Consider the following 14,357-nt stretch of genomic DNA (forward strand, 5'->3'; position numbering starts at 1 on the left):
GCGAGGGAGGAAGCCACTCCGGCCCCTAACCCGGTTAATCTAACCGGACCCCAAAGCCCGACTTGTGAGGATGGTCAAGGCTGCCGCATTTGACAGCCTACAGCGTGCCAGGAGCTCCAAGCGCATCCCGTGTTACTTTCACACCTTCCGATGACACAGGCCGGGAAGGCGAGGCGGAGGTCCCCAGGGCAGCCTGTGGTCCCCTGACGCCGCAAGTCACCCCCACGCTCCGCCAGCGCAGCCTCCGGACCCTGCATGCCTGTCCCGCCCACCCTGAGCGCAGGTGCCACGGGGCGAGGGGGCACAGCGTCCGGAGCCGTCGCCCTCTTGGGACGCTTGCTGGTGCAGATTCCCCCTGGCCTGGGGGAGCGACTTTCCCAGCTGCTGCCATGGGCCTTCGGACCCGGACGCGACGGGGCGCAGCGGCCATGCTGGTGGGGGGAGGTGGGCCCCATGGGCCCAGATGCGCCGCGGTGCGCAGCCTTGAACAGCCCAGCACTCGGCAGAGATCCCAGGACTGCCACCCGCTCAACAGAGAGGGCTCCTCAAGGCCGGCCTGTAGTGTGACAGAATCCCTGCTCCGTTTTTACAGGTGGAGAAACTGAGGCTTAGAGAGGCTGCGTGACTAGCTCGAGGTCACACAGTGAGTTGGTGGCAGGGCGAGAAGAACCCAGGCCCCTGAACTCCCCGGGCGGGGCCTCTCCCCACGACAGTCTGAGAAGGCAACAGGTAGAGCCCATGAGGTGTGATACTAAGGTAGGGGCCAGATGCACGTTTCGGTGTTCCCAAGGTAAGATGTGTGTCGTAAGAGAAGTGAAAAATTTGGGCCCCCAAACAGGGACACACAGTTTGACCCATTATATTTTTTCAAGGGCCGGTGGTGTGGGGTGGGATTCTCAGAGCCAGGCTGCCTGAGTTAAAACCCAGGCCTCCATCTTCCCTGTGACCTTTGATTTAAGAGCTCTGTGCCTCAGTTTCCTTATCTGTAATAGATGTACCTATTCAGGTAGGTTATTAATGCATTTCTAAAGCTGGGAAGAAATGCACCAATAGTTAACAGTGAGATTTGGGGTGATTTAATTTTGCTTTATTTATACTCATACCTGTACAGTGCAAGCTGTTTTATTTCCTGCTCACTGGAAAGTTTTGAAACACTTGGAACCTGTCTGTCTTAGTTACTGATGTATCCCAGCACTGAGCATGGTGCCTGGTGCACCGGACATGTTTGTTGACTGAATAAGTAAACTATCAAAAACAATGCCCACCCTCTTGGAACACTCATTTGAGTAAAGAATAATTCTACCCAAAGCAATTTTGATAATATGCAGAAATAGAGAAAGAATGTGAAGAAGAATGTATGTATATGTATGACTGAATCACTTTGTTGTACAGTAGAAATTAACACAACATTGTAAATCAACTGTACTTAAATAAAATAAATTTTTAAAAAATGAGAGCAGCACAGAAAAAGAAAAGAAAAGAAATAGAGAGCCACAGGAGGGAGGGGATCCGTAGCTAAAGGGAAGGGGCAGGCTTCCTGGAAGAGGTGATGTTAGTGGCAAAAGGGGTACGGACGTGACAGCCTTTTGTAGTGTGTCCGCATGGACAGAAGCTAGGTGTGCCACAAGCTCAGCAGGGCACAGCATTAGGGAAGGGTGGACAGGTGGTCCAGCCACAGTTGAGGGCCATGAGCATTTTGCTATAAATCTGGATTTTGCCTGGGGGCAGTGGGGACCCATGCATGCTCTGGAGCAGGAGAGAGCTAGGATGGAGATGGAGCTTCGGGAAGACTAGCTGGGGAGGCCCAGGGCAGTACCCCTTAGGGTGCCACAATGGTCCAGTTGTGAGGTGGTCTGGTCTGGGAGGAGGAGAAGAAAGGGATGACATTTCTGAGAAAGTTGATCAGGAGTCGAACTTCCCACAGAGCAAATGGCCAGCCCAGATGGCTTCACCTGTGACCCTCACATGCATTTAAGGAACAAAGAGTTCCACTCTTACACAAACTCAGAATGCAGAAAAAGAGGGAAATGCCCCAGTCCTTCTGTGAGGCAGTCATAGCCTTGACACCAAAACCTGATAAGGGAAATGGGAAAAAGAAAAAGTACAGGGCAATCTCATGCATGAAATACATGCAAAAATTCAACATGAGTAACCAACTGAATCCAGCAATACATGAAAAGGAGAACAACACAGCCAAGGTAGGTTAATCCCAAGAGTGCAAGCAGATTGGTTCAACATTGGTAAACTCAGCATAATCTATTGCTTTAACAGAAAAACAATGAGAAGTCATACCATCCTCTCTATGGTTGCAGATGAAATTCAAGATCCATTCATGAGAAAAACTGTTAGCAAACTAGGAATGGAAGGGACTTCCTTGCCCTGATAAAGGGCAGCTACAAAACCCTATAACAAGCATCACATACAGTGCTGAAGCATTGAAAGCTTTCCCTGTGAGACTGAAAACACGACAAAGATGTCCATTGTTACCACTTCCAGTATGGTTCAAACTGTCCTGAAGGTCCTGGCTAGAGCAGTAAGGCAAGGAGAAAAAGGGTATAAAGATTCAAAACGAAGAAGCAAACTTGTCCTTATTTAGAGAGGATAGAAAAGTCACAGAACCAACACATAAGTTACTAGGACACAAAGGTTTTAGCAAGGACACAAAGGTTTTAGCAAGGTTGCTGGATATAAAAATCAATGTGCAAACCCCGCCCCCCCAAACCCACCAATGTTAAAAAAATTCTAGCTAAGACAATTAGAAAATGAAGTAAGAACAACCATTTACAATAACATCAAATATAAGCCTCTTAAAACACGTACAAGACCTCTTTGGAGAAAATCATAAGACTTGATAATGAGATAAAGAGGCCTCAGTAAATGGTGAGATATACCATGTCCATGGATTGGAAGACTTAACATTATAAAGAGATCCACTCTCCCCACATAAGTTCAATGCCTTCCCAGGTAAAACCCCAATGGGCTGTATCACAAAGCTCTGCACTGGGCTTACCTGCGGGGAGAAGGGAGGATCATGGTCAGGACAGGGCACAGTCTCTGGGGTTCAGCAGTGTTTTTATGGGGGGGGGAACATTTTCAGGCGAAACTGGTCCATTGCTGTTGGCCTTGTAAACTGATGCATCCCTTTGGGGGCAAAATTTGATAATTATATATACCAAGATCTATGAAAATGCTGGAATGCTTCGACCCTGTCATTGCTCTCCTGAGAATAATCCAAAAGAAAAAAAAAAAAACGAATTTATTCCTTGCCAACGTTATTTTTAATCCTGAAAACTGGGAGGAAAAAGCCCCTCAATATCCAGCAACGTGGCTTGAATTCTGGCCACCTACTAGCTGCTTGACGTCAGGAAAGCCCCCTCTTCTCTGGGTTCGTTTCCTCCTGTGTGGAATGGAGGGAATGGTGTCCAGCCCTTGGAGTGACTGCAAGGCACCTGGCACCCAGCCAACAGCCCCCTGAAGCCTTTCTGGAGTAAGCATGCCCCATGCTTCCGGGGGATGACTCTCCCGAGGTTGACGCAGCCAGCTAGGCTCGGCTACCAGCCCAGGTGCACTGCAGACATCCCCATGGCTGCAAAACCCCACCATTCTGCTCTGCTCAGCGCTCCCCGACCACCCCCGCTTCCTGCACCCCACTGCTGTTCTACCAGCCGCTTCAGCTTCCCAAGCACCCACCTCCACACCCCATCCAGAGGCGCCCCGCCAGGGCCAGCTGCTGCAGCTCACCAGAGTGGATAGCAGCACCTGGCTACAGCACAGCACCTGCTCACACACCTGCTGGCCCTGGGCTAGACCCGGCTTCGGCGCAGCTGCCCGCCTGCCCACCGTCACTCCCGTCTGTCTGGATCAACTGCCATTTCCTGCATTTCCTGTGCTCTGACCGATTTGGCAAAGGCACAGGGCGAAAGGGAGGTGGCCCCCGGCCTCCGGGCTCACGAGCTCCTGGGTAAGTTAACGACAAGCCTCCAGGCTGGTGGCTGTCTTCCATGAGGATGGCCTCCACAACCAGCTGATCCCACCACAGAGGCCCCATCTAGGAGCCCCTGCCCTGGTCCTGCTGAGGAGTGCTCCTTGGTCTGCAGTCTCCCCACCCTGGGTCCTGAGCCCCTGGATGCTACTGCAAGTTACAGATAAAAGGCCATGTAGAAACTAGCGAAATGGGCCACGTCGTGACTTTTTTGGGGTATCTTTCACAGATATCACAAAATAAGTCCATTTCAACTCAGAGGGGACTTACTTACCCAAGGTCACATGGAGTTAGCAGAGATAAACAGAATCCAGGTCTCTGATTGTGGGCTAGGGCCCGCCCCCTCCTCCCCCGGCCCCAAGCTAAGGTGCTTTACATACAGAACCTCACCTCATTCTTACAAGTGCCCTGAAAGCCAGGCCTGTTTCCCCACTGTGGCTCAGAGACGTTAGGCCACCTGTCCAAGGTCACACAGCTAGTAAAGAAGCAAGGGTGGCCCTGTTCTTCCTAGTCAGTGTCCAGCTTGGGTCGCATTTAGGACGCAGCCACAGAAGCAAAGAATTGTCAGGCTGGAGCAGGCAGGCACTGGAGAAGTCCAGCTCATCCACGGTCAAAGCCCAGCAGGACACAGCAGTGAGCGGGAATCTGTTTGGAGGCGTAGACAAGTTTCTCCGTGCTATGTGGGGACAACAACGGACACCCAGAAGGATGTGCAACCCCCAAAGCAGCAGAGGATGATACATATCTGTGGAGAATGTCCCACAGAAAATGAAATAAAACCCAGGGGTCCAATCTGATGCACAGAATGCAGATATAGAATAATGCACCACGACTAAAAGGCTGGTGGTTTCTGACGCTCGATGAAATGTGGAATTCAGAGGAATATCTCCATTTGGATTTGCTGTTAATGTTGTATAGCTTTGATTAGCGTACTTTATGAATACAATGCTATACACATGATTTCATTTGAAAAACCATATTGTATTTGGGTATCTATTAATAGTTTATATTGGGCCCGGGTTTGATCCCTGGTCGGGGAACTAAGACCCCGCCAGCCGCAAGGCACGGGCAAAAAAAAAAAAAAAAAAAAAAAAAAAAAAAAGAAGAAGAAAAAGTTTATACTGTATACAGAGATTATGTTTTAGTTCAAGATGCGGGGCGCTTCCCACGGCTCGCACTTAGTGGCTCCTGTGGCGTTTCCCTCCCCAACCATAAGGTAAGGCGGGGTCAGGCTCCCAGGAGCGACCCAGAGCCCACACAAGCACGCGCTGCTCGGCCGCCTCTCCCCTTGGCTTCACACCCTTTGGGCCCAGTTAACTCGGAAAGCTTTAAGGTCGTTTGGAAGCCCCACAGTGCAGGTTCGCACTGGAAGGGCCGGCCGGCCTACTGTAGCTCCAGGAAGGCGCCTCCGTCCTGTGTGCCCCACTTGCCTCTCCTGCAAATCCAGGCGGCTTCCTCACCTCACCTGGATCCCGAGGCAGTTGTTCCACTCCAGAAATAGCTCGTATTTGTTTTACAACTTTTGAGCTGATACAGATTCCAGCCTCATTTAAGGCAGAGGAGCTTCTTTGTCCCTGAGGTAGGCCAGAACCTGCCCTGAGGACAGAGCCACACCCATGACCCAGGTCCTGCTAGAATTCCTTGATGGGCTTTGGAATCAGAGCTTTGTTAAAACCAACCAGCAACTAGGTTTAAGGGCAGGGGGCCCTGCCAGGTGTTAAACCACCCCCAGGTATATGCAGTGTGTCAATGATAGGCTGAGTTTAAAGCAGGAAGTGACAGCTAGTTAGTTCTACCCCTTCCCTGACCCATTTTGCATTGGGAATTAGAAAGACAGAGGCTCTGGGAAGTCACTTTAGTCCAGATTCCATATTAAGCACCTCTCTGTACAAGGCCTGGGAAACTAGCTGCTTGCTAACAATGGAAGGAGGAGAGAGAAACAACAGGTACCCAAGGCAGTACAAAACTACACGCCACGATGCTGCAGGGGAAGGGAGAAGGAAAAATGGGGAGGGGTTGCTGCCCAGTGCGGATGGTGAGAGATGGCTCTGTCTTAGCCAGTCCGCTGTAACACAGTGCCATAGGCTGGGTGGCTTATAAACAACAGATATTTATTTCCCACAGTTCTGGAGGCTGGAAGCCTGAGGTCAGGGTGCCAGCACGGTCGGGTCCTGGTGAGAGGTCTCTTCCTGGCTGCAGATACCTGTTTTCTCACTGTGTCCTCACAGGGCAGAAGGAGCAGAGGAGCTCTCTGGGGTCCATTAGGGCACTAATCCCATTCACAAGGGCTCCACTCTCATGACCTAATCACCTCCCCAAAGTCCCACCTCTTAATTAATACCATCACATTGGAGACTGGATTTCAACACATGAATTTTGCTCGGGGAAACATTTAGTCCTTAGCAGGCTCTCTCTCTGCAGTGGTTATATTTCTTATTTTATTCATTTATTTAAAAAATAAATTTATTTATTTATTTTTGGCTGCGTTGGGACTTTGGGCTTTCTCTAGTTGCGGTGAGCGGGGGCTACTCTTCACTGCAGTGTGGGGGTTTCTCTTGTTGCAGAGCATGGGCTCTGTGCACAGGCTTCAGTAGTTGTGGCTCGTGGGCTCTAGAGCGCAGGCTCAGTAGTTGTGGCGCACAGGCTTAGCTGCTCCGCGGCATGTGGGATCTTCCCGGACCAGGGCTCGAAATCGTGTCCCCCGCATCGGCGGGCGGATTCTTAACCACTGCACCACCAGGGAACCCCTGCATTGGTTATATTTTAAACCGACAGGGGTTAACACAGGGAATTAATTTACAAAATCACTGGATGGGCTGAAAACAATGGGCCAGAGATCCAGGGATGGCTGAACCACGAACAAGGGCCCAGACCAGGAAGGCCACCACCGGGATTGCCGAATTCAAAGGTGTGCAGCAGGGAGCTGACCCAGGGATCAGAAGGCAGGGTGACGGCTGGAGGTACAGCCGTGGATGCGCTGGTGTCTCTGTGATCTTTCTCGCCAGAAAACCAAGTACTGGGAAGCCTTGCACGGAGGGGTGCTCAATATGGGAACTGGACTGGAAGTGATTTCCCTCCAGAGCCTCTGTCTTTCCAATTCCCAACGCAAAACAGCCCTCAGCGTCAGAGAGGGGGTAGAACCAATGAACAAACGAATGAAGGAACGAACTAACTGCACTGCCACCTCCTGCTTTAAATTCAGCCTGTCATTTACACACTGCATATGCCTGTACACGGCAAAGCTGACACTTTATTTCAGCCTTCCAAAATTGAGTATCTGATCGAAGAAACCCGATTTTCACCCAGAACCCCAGCGACCAGGGAGTCTGGGAAGCAGAGCAGGGAAGAAGGTGCCCAGCCCATCCTCCTTCCCAGGAGGCAGAGGGAGAAAAACTCCCCACAGGCCCGACGCTGCTGGTGCCAGGGACTGGATGGGGAGGGAGAAGGCCTGTTCCCAGGTTTTGGTCGGTGCAGTGGGTGGGCGGCGGGGAAAGCGTGGAGCTGGGGGGCCGGAGAGGGCCAGAGTTCAGCTCCCACAGAGCTGAGTCTCTGGGCCTCTTTCCCAGGCCTGTATTTCACAGGGCAGTGGGGAGCTTTTCTGTAGAAGATCATTGATTGGGGGAGAAAAATCAATTAAAGCCCACTGACTGAAAAAGTAACTTGGGCTGGAATTTTTCTAGGGGAAAAGAAGCTCCAAACCATAACTTATCTACTGCTCTATTAATAACACACGAAGCCACAGCCAATAAATAGAACAAGCGTGAAGCGTATACATTAACTTTATACGGAAAAGGGAGGAGCCAGTGAAGTCGGGGAGGGAAGGATGACGTATGGGGACAGGAAAAGGGAAAACAACAGAGGAGGAGAGGAAAGCCCGGGAAGAAGCCAGGGAGACAAGGTGCAGAAAGGAGAGAATCAAGAGGAGGGAGAGCTGGGTGCAGAGGGGGAAGCGGTGGGCGACAGGGCCGCAGCCCCACATAGGCAGCGAGAGGCCCGGGTGATGAGAGGGCGACTGTGCCTGTTCTCCCATAAATAAGAATTCTATTTAGTTCACCAGGAATATAAAAATACGCCATGCTTCTGGAAGCAGGCTCCAGCTCCTCTGCCCCGAGTTGCTGACGTAACCCATAACCAGCAGGAAGAGCCGTGATGCCATCCTCAGCCTCCTTCCTAGTGACCCAGATGTGCGCTGCCTGCCTCCTTCCAGCTTATTTCCCCGCACTTCCTCAGAGCTCAGTAGATAAGCTTGTTTTCAATTCTTTACATTCTCCCTTGCCTCGCCTAAGGTGACCGTTACTAACTAAAGAGTGGGTACATTCCCGTTCCTTTCTTCATGCTCATATAACATAAAGATTATCTGTATATCTATATCTGGGGGGGTGGGGAGAGGATGGGGACGACGCAGGGGAGAGAGGAGCCGACAACACATACACACAAGCACAACCGCAAGCCTGCTGCCACACGGAACATAAACGGCGCACCGATCAGAGAACAGAGGTGGATCAAACAGGGAGGGCTTCTGCCCTGCCCGGCTGGAGTGCTGAGGAGGTGGCCTTTGAGGTGGAAGTTGAAGGATCCAGCGGGCAGAGGTGGAGCCTGGGGAGGAAGACATTCCAGAAGGAAGGAAAGGCAGGGAGGGACAAGGCACACCCAGTGTGACCGCACAGTGACATCTTGCAAAGGAGGAAGGAGTAGGGCTGACAGGAGGCTTGTAAGAGGAGGTTAGGGCCAAAGAGCTGACTAGGGTCTGCCTGGATGGTCAGAGCTCACAGACGATGGCCGTCAACCAGGATGAGCGCGGGAAAGGCCCTTTCAGCTGAACCTACAGCCTGAATGCCTCGCCTAAGTGTCTCACATGGCTGGACGAAATCAGGTCTAGGGGCTCTGGACTCAAATTCTATTTTTTTTTTTTTTTTTGGCCATGCTGTGCAGCTTGCAGGATCTCAGTTCCCCAACCAGGGACTGAACCCAGGCCACGGCAGTGAAAACATCAAATCCTAACCACTAGGCCACCAGGAAACTCCCCTCTGGGCTCAAATTCCACGACGCCCACCAAGTTTGTGGATTCTAACACTGCCTCTTCCACCTGGAGCAACAGGTCCCCTGAAGGCCGTCTGGTACCCGGTGGGCCTGTTCTTCGCTGACCCCTGGGTGACTAGCGGGGTGGCTGCCACGTGGGAGCACCTAATCTAGTGACTTGAACTTGCTGCTCTCTTGCTTTCTGTGTAGTTCGCTGGGGAAACTGATGACGCCACTACACCTTCTGAGTGCTGCAGGAACACCCAGGGGTGTGGGCACAGTGAGCGGCTCTCCAGGGACGGTCTCCGAGGCGGGGGGCCGACAGGTACTAGGGGAGCATTCTCAGGTGGTAAGAAGTCAAATAACCTGCTCTTTAACTACGAGGGCAGGGGGGAGGTAGGTAGAACGCTTGAAAATGGTTAACCACTTCACTACTCTTAGGTTTTTAAATGGGGAGAAAGCTCCCAGCCACCATTCTTCCTTCTGATAGGGAAATGGTATAGTTAGTTGTCTAAAGTATCCAAAAGATCTGATACAAAACGGGAAATGATTGGGAAAAAAGCACAAATTTAATACGGATAATTTGGCTTCCACGAGCTTTTCTTCATTTGCTACTTAAAAAAAAATTATAAAATACTTGTTTATTTGTACACCCATGTTCACGGCAGCATTATTCACAACACCTAAAATGTGGAAACAACCCAAGTGTCCACTGAGGGATGAGTGGATTAGCAAAATGTGATATATACATACGAAGGACCATTATTTGGCCTTAACAAGGAAGGAAATTCTGACATACCTCATGACATGGATGAATACTGAGGATATTTTGTTAAGTGAAATAAGCCAGACAATAACAGGACAAACACTGCGTGATTTACGTATACGAGTGAGGTACCTAGAAGTCAAATTTACAGAGACAGAAAGTGAATGGTGAGTGTCAGAGGCTGCAGGGAGTGGCAAGTGGGGAGTTACTGTTCAACAGGAACAGAGTTTCAGTTTGACAAGATGAAAAGAGTTCTGGGGATGGACGGTGGTGATGGACGTACAACCATACAAACATACTTAACACCAACAACCTGCACACTTAAACATGCCTATGATGGTAAATTTTATGTCTTTTACCACAATAAAAAAATCTAAAAGTAAAAATACATGTGTGATAACTGCACACAAATATAAACAAACAAACAAACAAACAAAAACCTACCACATAAACCCCAACTGCTCAAAATCCTAGTTCCCGGAAGCAAACGACACTGTTTTGACATGTTTACTTTCCACTTCTCCTATACCTTTCCCTAAAAAGAGTTGGGATTATAATATATACACAAATGTGTTACATTTTTGCTTATTATTGTATCGTAGCATTTTTTCATATTAAAAACGTTTACAAAATTAAAAATCATTACATATAAAATCTATCCCGTGGATTCCATATGGACGGACCATAAAATTACCAAGAGACAACACTTTAGACACGCAGAACGGTAACACCCCCTTCAATGTCCCTTCCCCTCCATCCCATTCCCTGGTCTCTCGTTCCCCAAGGGAACAACTTACAGTCTCCCCTGTGGCAGTAGGTCAAGAATGGGCCCCTGCAAGTTCCTCGCACCCCAGGACAAGGGTTTACGTGAGAAGCCCAGTGGGAGCAGTGGGTTCACGGCTCCACAGGCCTGACCCCTGACTCTGCAATTCCCTTCGCCTTTCCACACAGTCCTCGTCATCACGCCGGTTTCTGGGCAGGAAGGAAGAAGAGGGGCTGTCTTCTCTTGGGGCTTTATCTTCTTATTAGGGAAGGGAAGCCTCTAAAGTAACATATGTTTTCCTTAATATTTCACTGGCCAGAACTGGGTCACATTCTTCCCAACTCCTTTTCACATCCATCACTGGCTAAAGGAAGTAAGACTGCCTTGGGGGGAAAAAAAAGGGACTTCCTGGCGGTCCAGCAGTTAGGACACTGTGCTTCCACTGCTGGGGACCTGGGTTTGATCCCTGCTCGGGGAACGCAGATCCCGCAAGCCATGTGGCGTGGCCCAAAAATAAATTAAAAAAAAAAAAAATTTTTTTTTTAAAAAGGACTGCCTTCGCTGTTTAGCCAATCATGATTTATCCCCCGAGCTAAGATAGTTCCACCCTCTTCCCGAAGGAGCAGATTTCTACCTGCTACCCGAAGAAAAAACTGGGGCTCTGTAAGGAGGGAGCATTGGATGCAGGGAGAAGAGTGGTCGCTGGCCAGACACCAGAGTGGATGCCACAGGGACCTGATGTATTCTGCTAAACAAACGCACACACGTACATCCGCGTGACATACAGTAACGTGTTCAACCACTCTTCGAGGCTGTTTCTAGAAGGGATTTCTGATGTACGACCCCAGCTTACATAAAGGCTATGTGAGAGTCAGCAGCTAACATCGAGCTGGTGGAATAACGTGATGGACGACAGTCAAGACGCCTCCCGTCTCCATAGGCTCCTATGACAGACACAGCCAATAAGATGAAGATCCACATATTACATCTGGTATGTAACAGGTAAGTCACTAAATTTGGATCCTAAGAAAAGCAACGGTTTGAATAGAGGATGGGGAAAGGCGATTTAAAAGCTACATACATGTGAAAGCAAGCAGTGGCTGGTTTGCAGCTCTGAACACTGAAAGGGATGAGTTCCAGTGAACCTTGACACCATGAAGTCACAGCTGAACATGGCCAGGCCCGCTACAGGTGGAAGCCAGAAGCGGACAGACTGTAGTCTTTCATCGAGTAGCCTTTGCATCTAGAATTCAGTGGTTTGGGGAAAAACAAAAGGGATGAGTAAGCGTCCAAGGGAAACTACCACTTCATGGCTGGAGAGATGTGTGTGAGCAGATCTATAAAACACCTCTACCTGCCTGTAACACAAGCAGCATTGTTACCTGCTTACCACTGGATTAATACATGAATCAAGGCATTTACTTCGGCAGGAAATGGTCTTTCTACGTGGACTCCCTCTTTGTTGTGGCAGTGGCACTGGGGGTTTGCTTGTAGTAAAACGTTTGCTTTGAGAGGGCTGGAGCAAAGACTGTGTGGGCTTTGTGCAGGTCAAAATAAGACCGTTTTTCCAAAGTACAGTCTCCTTAAAGGGTTTCATTTTTGAAGACACTTTTGAGAAATAATTAGAAATATACACTTGCATGTAGTTTGGGATAAGCAATCTTCTTTACTTGTTTCACATTATAAACCAGTTTTCACTGTTTGAATTTCCTAGAATTATGTCTAATTTCCAGACACTTATTTGCTCGCAAACGTGGAAATTCCTACTACTCAAAACATCTTAAGGACGAGTAAGCTAAATTCAGGGTTCCCAGAGTCTGATTACTTTAAGACTCTGCCACGCTGCTTGGCCCATGAAGCAGCATTTTCCTGTCCCCACCAACCCCCATCAAAGTACACCACCATTTATTTAACACTTAGGGTGTTCCAGGCCCTGAGTAACTCAGATGCAGGAACAGCTACGAGAAAGCAGAAGAAACATCCCTACCTTCCGGAAGCTTCCAACTCAGGAACTATCTACAAGTAATTAAACTAAAAGACAGCTAACTGCTTAGCAAGTTGGGAATTTTCCATGCTGCGGAGAAACGGAAGACCAGGGAGGGCTTTATTTGCAACTGGAGGGTCTAGGACGCCCTGAGGCAGGCTCGGAACTGAGCGTGAGGAAGGCATTCCTTAAAGAACGGGAGTACGAACAAAGGCGGAAAATGAAGGGGCAGATTCACCAACAATGACGCTTCTGTGAGGCGGAACTGCGGGGGTGGGGTGGTGCCGGGAAGCAGCAGGAGGGAGAGTGAAAACCAGGAAGAGGTGAGGGAATTTATTTCGTACCTATTACATGCCAGGAGCATTGTGCGTATTATTTAGATCAAACGTTACAACAATCTTGAATAGTAATATTCTGATTTTACAGATCAAGAAACGCCCAGAGGGGGTCTCCTGGTGGCCTAGTGGTAAGGATTCCCGGCTTTCACTGCCGGGGCCCAGGTTCAGTCCCTGGTAGAGGAACTGAGATCCCACCAGCCACGTGGCCCGGCCAAAAAAAAAAGAGAGAAAGAAATGTGAGTAGAGGGAGGAAAAAGAAGAGGACTGAAAATTGGGGCATTATTCCAAGGTGAGGTTGCCAGACAAAACACAGGACAGCCAGTTAAATCTGAATTTCAAATAAACAAGGAAGACTTGTTTATCTGAAATACCAAAAAAAAAGAAAGAAACGGCCCAGAGAGGTCAACAAACTCACCTGAGATCACTTAGCTTATAAATAGTGGAGCAAATATTCAAAACCGGGTCTGTCTGATCAAAACTCCTATTTTTTCCCTGCTATGCCATGCTTCCTTCGAGCCCAGCCAAGGATTCGGGACTTTATTCCACGTGCAGCAGCGCTGGAGGACACAGGAAGGAGCATCAACGGGCACTTCTGCTCTGACAGGGCGGACGAGAAACTCCCTGCCCTCAAAGCATGTGCAGTGTTGTGGACGAGCAGCAACATTAACAGCCGTTTTCATTATAATGTGAGGACAGCGAGAGCAATTTGGTCAGAATGCTATGGAAATTCCCCCCCTAGGAAGGCTTCCTAGAGAGGTCATCTGAGCTGTTTCGGAAGAGGAATAAGGTCGAAGGAGGTGAGAAAGGATCTCCTAGGCAGAGAAAAACAGTCTGAAAACAAAGGTGTGAACTCTTGTGGTGCATGTATCCGGGAGTAGCGGGAAGGACAGAAAACGAGGCCGGCAGGTTTAGCAATGCCTGGCTGAGGAGCAGCTCCATCCCGAGTTTGAACTGGAGTAATGTGGTCCCATCTGCATGTTAGAAAAACCCAGGAGAGCCTTGGGAACAGAGAGGGCTGGAGGCAGGTAGAGCGACTGGTCGCCAAAGCTTTAGGTGAGAGAGAGCCAAGGCCTGCACCAAGACAGTAAGAGCAGGAGTGGAGAAAAGTTGGTTTGAAAAATATTTAGGAGGACTTGGTGGCTATACACGGGGATTACGGAGCCAGAGGAGTCAGATGATTTCCAGATTTCGGCCCCGGGCAACTGGGTGTGACTGGTGAGAGGGTAGGTACCCGAGAGGAAGAGGGCAAGAAGGTTGTTAGGGAGACCCCGTGGGACACTGAGTTGGGACAGTGGATGTGCGTCTAGAGCTCTCTGGAGAATCCAGACTAGAGACAGAAGCTAAGACTGCTCAGCACGCAGGTGGCTGTTAAGGCCACAGGGATGGATAAGGTGACGCAGGACAGCATGCAGAAGAGGGCCAAGAGGAGGAAAAGTCAGAAGCGAGAAGATGGACAGCAGAGCTAAGGAAGGAATCCGGGGACCGAGCAGCCGGCCACATCAAGT

The sequence above is a fragment of the Neophocaena asiaeorientalis genome, unplaced genomic scaffold, assembly GCF_003031525.2.
Source record: "Neophocaena asiaeorientalis asiaeorientalis breed wild unplaced genomic scaffold, Neophocaena_asiaeorientalis_V1.1 scaffold476, whole genome shotgun sequence".
NCBI lineage: Eukaryota > Metazoa > Chordata > Mammalia > Artiodactyla > Phocoenidae > Neophocaena > Neophocaena asiaeorientalis.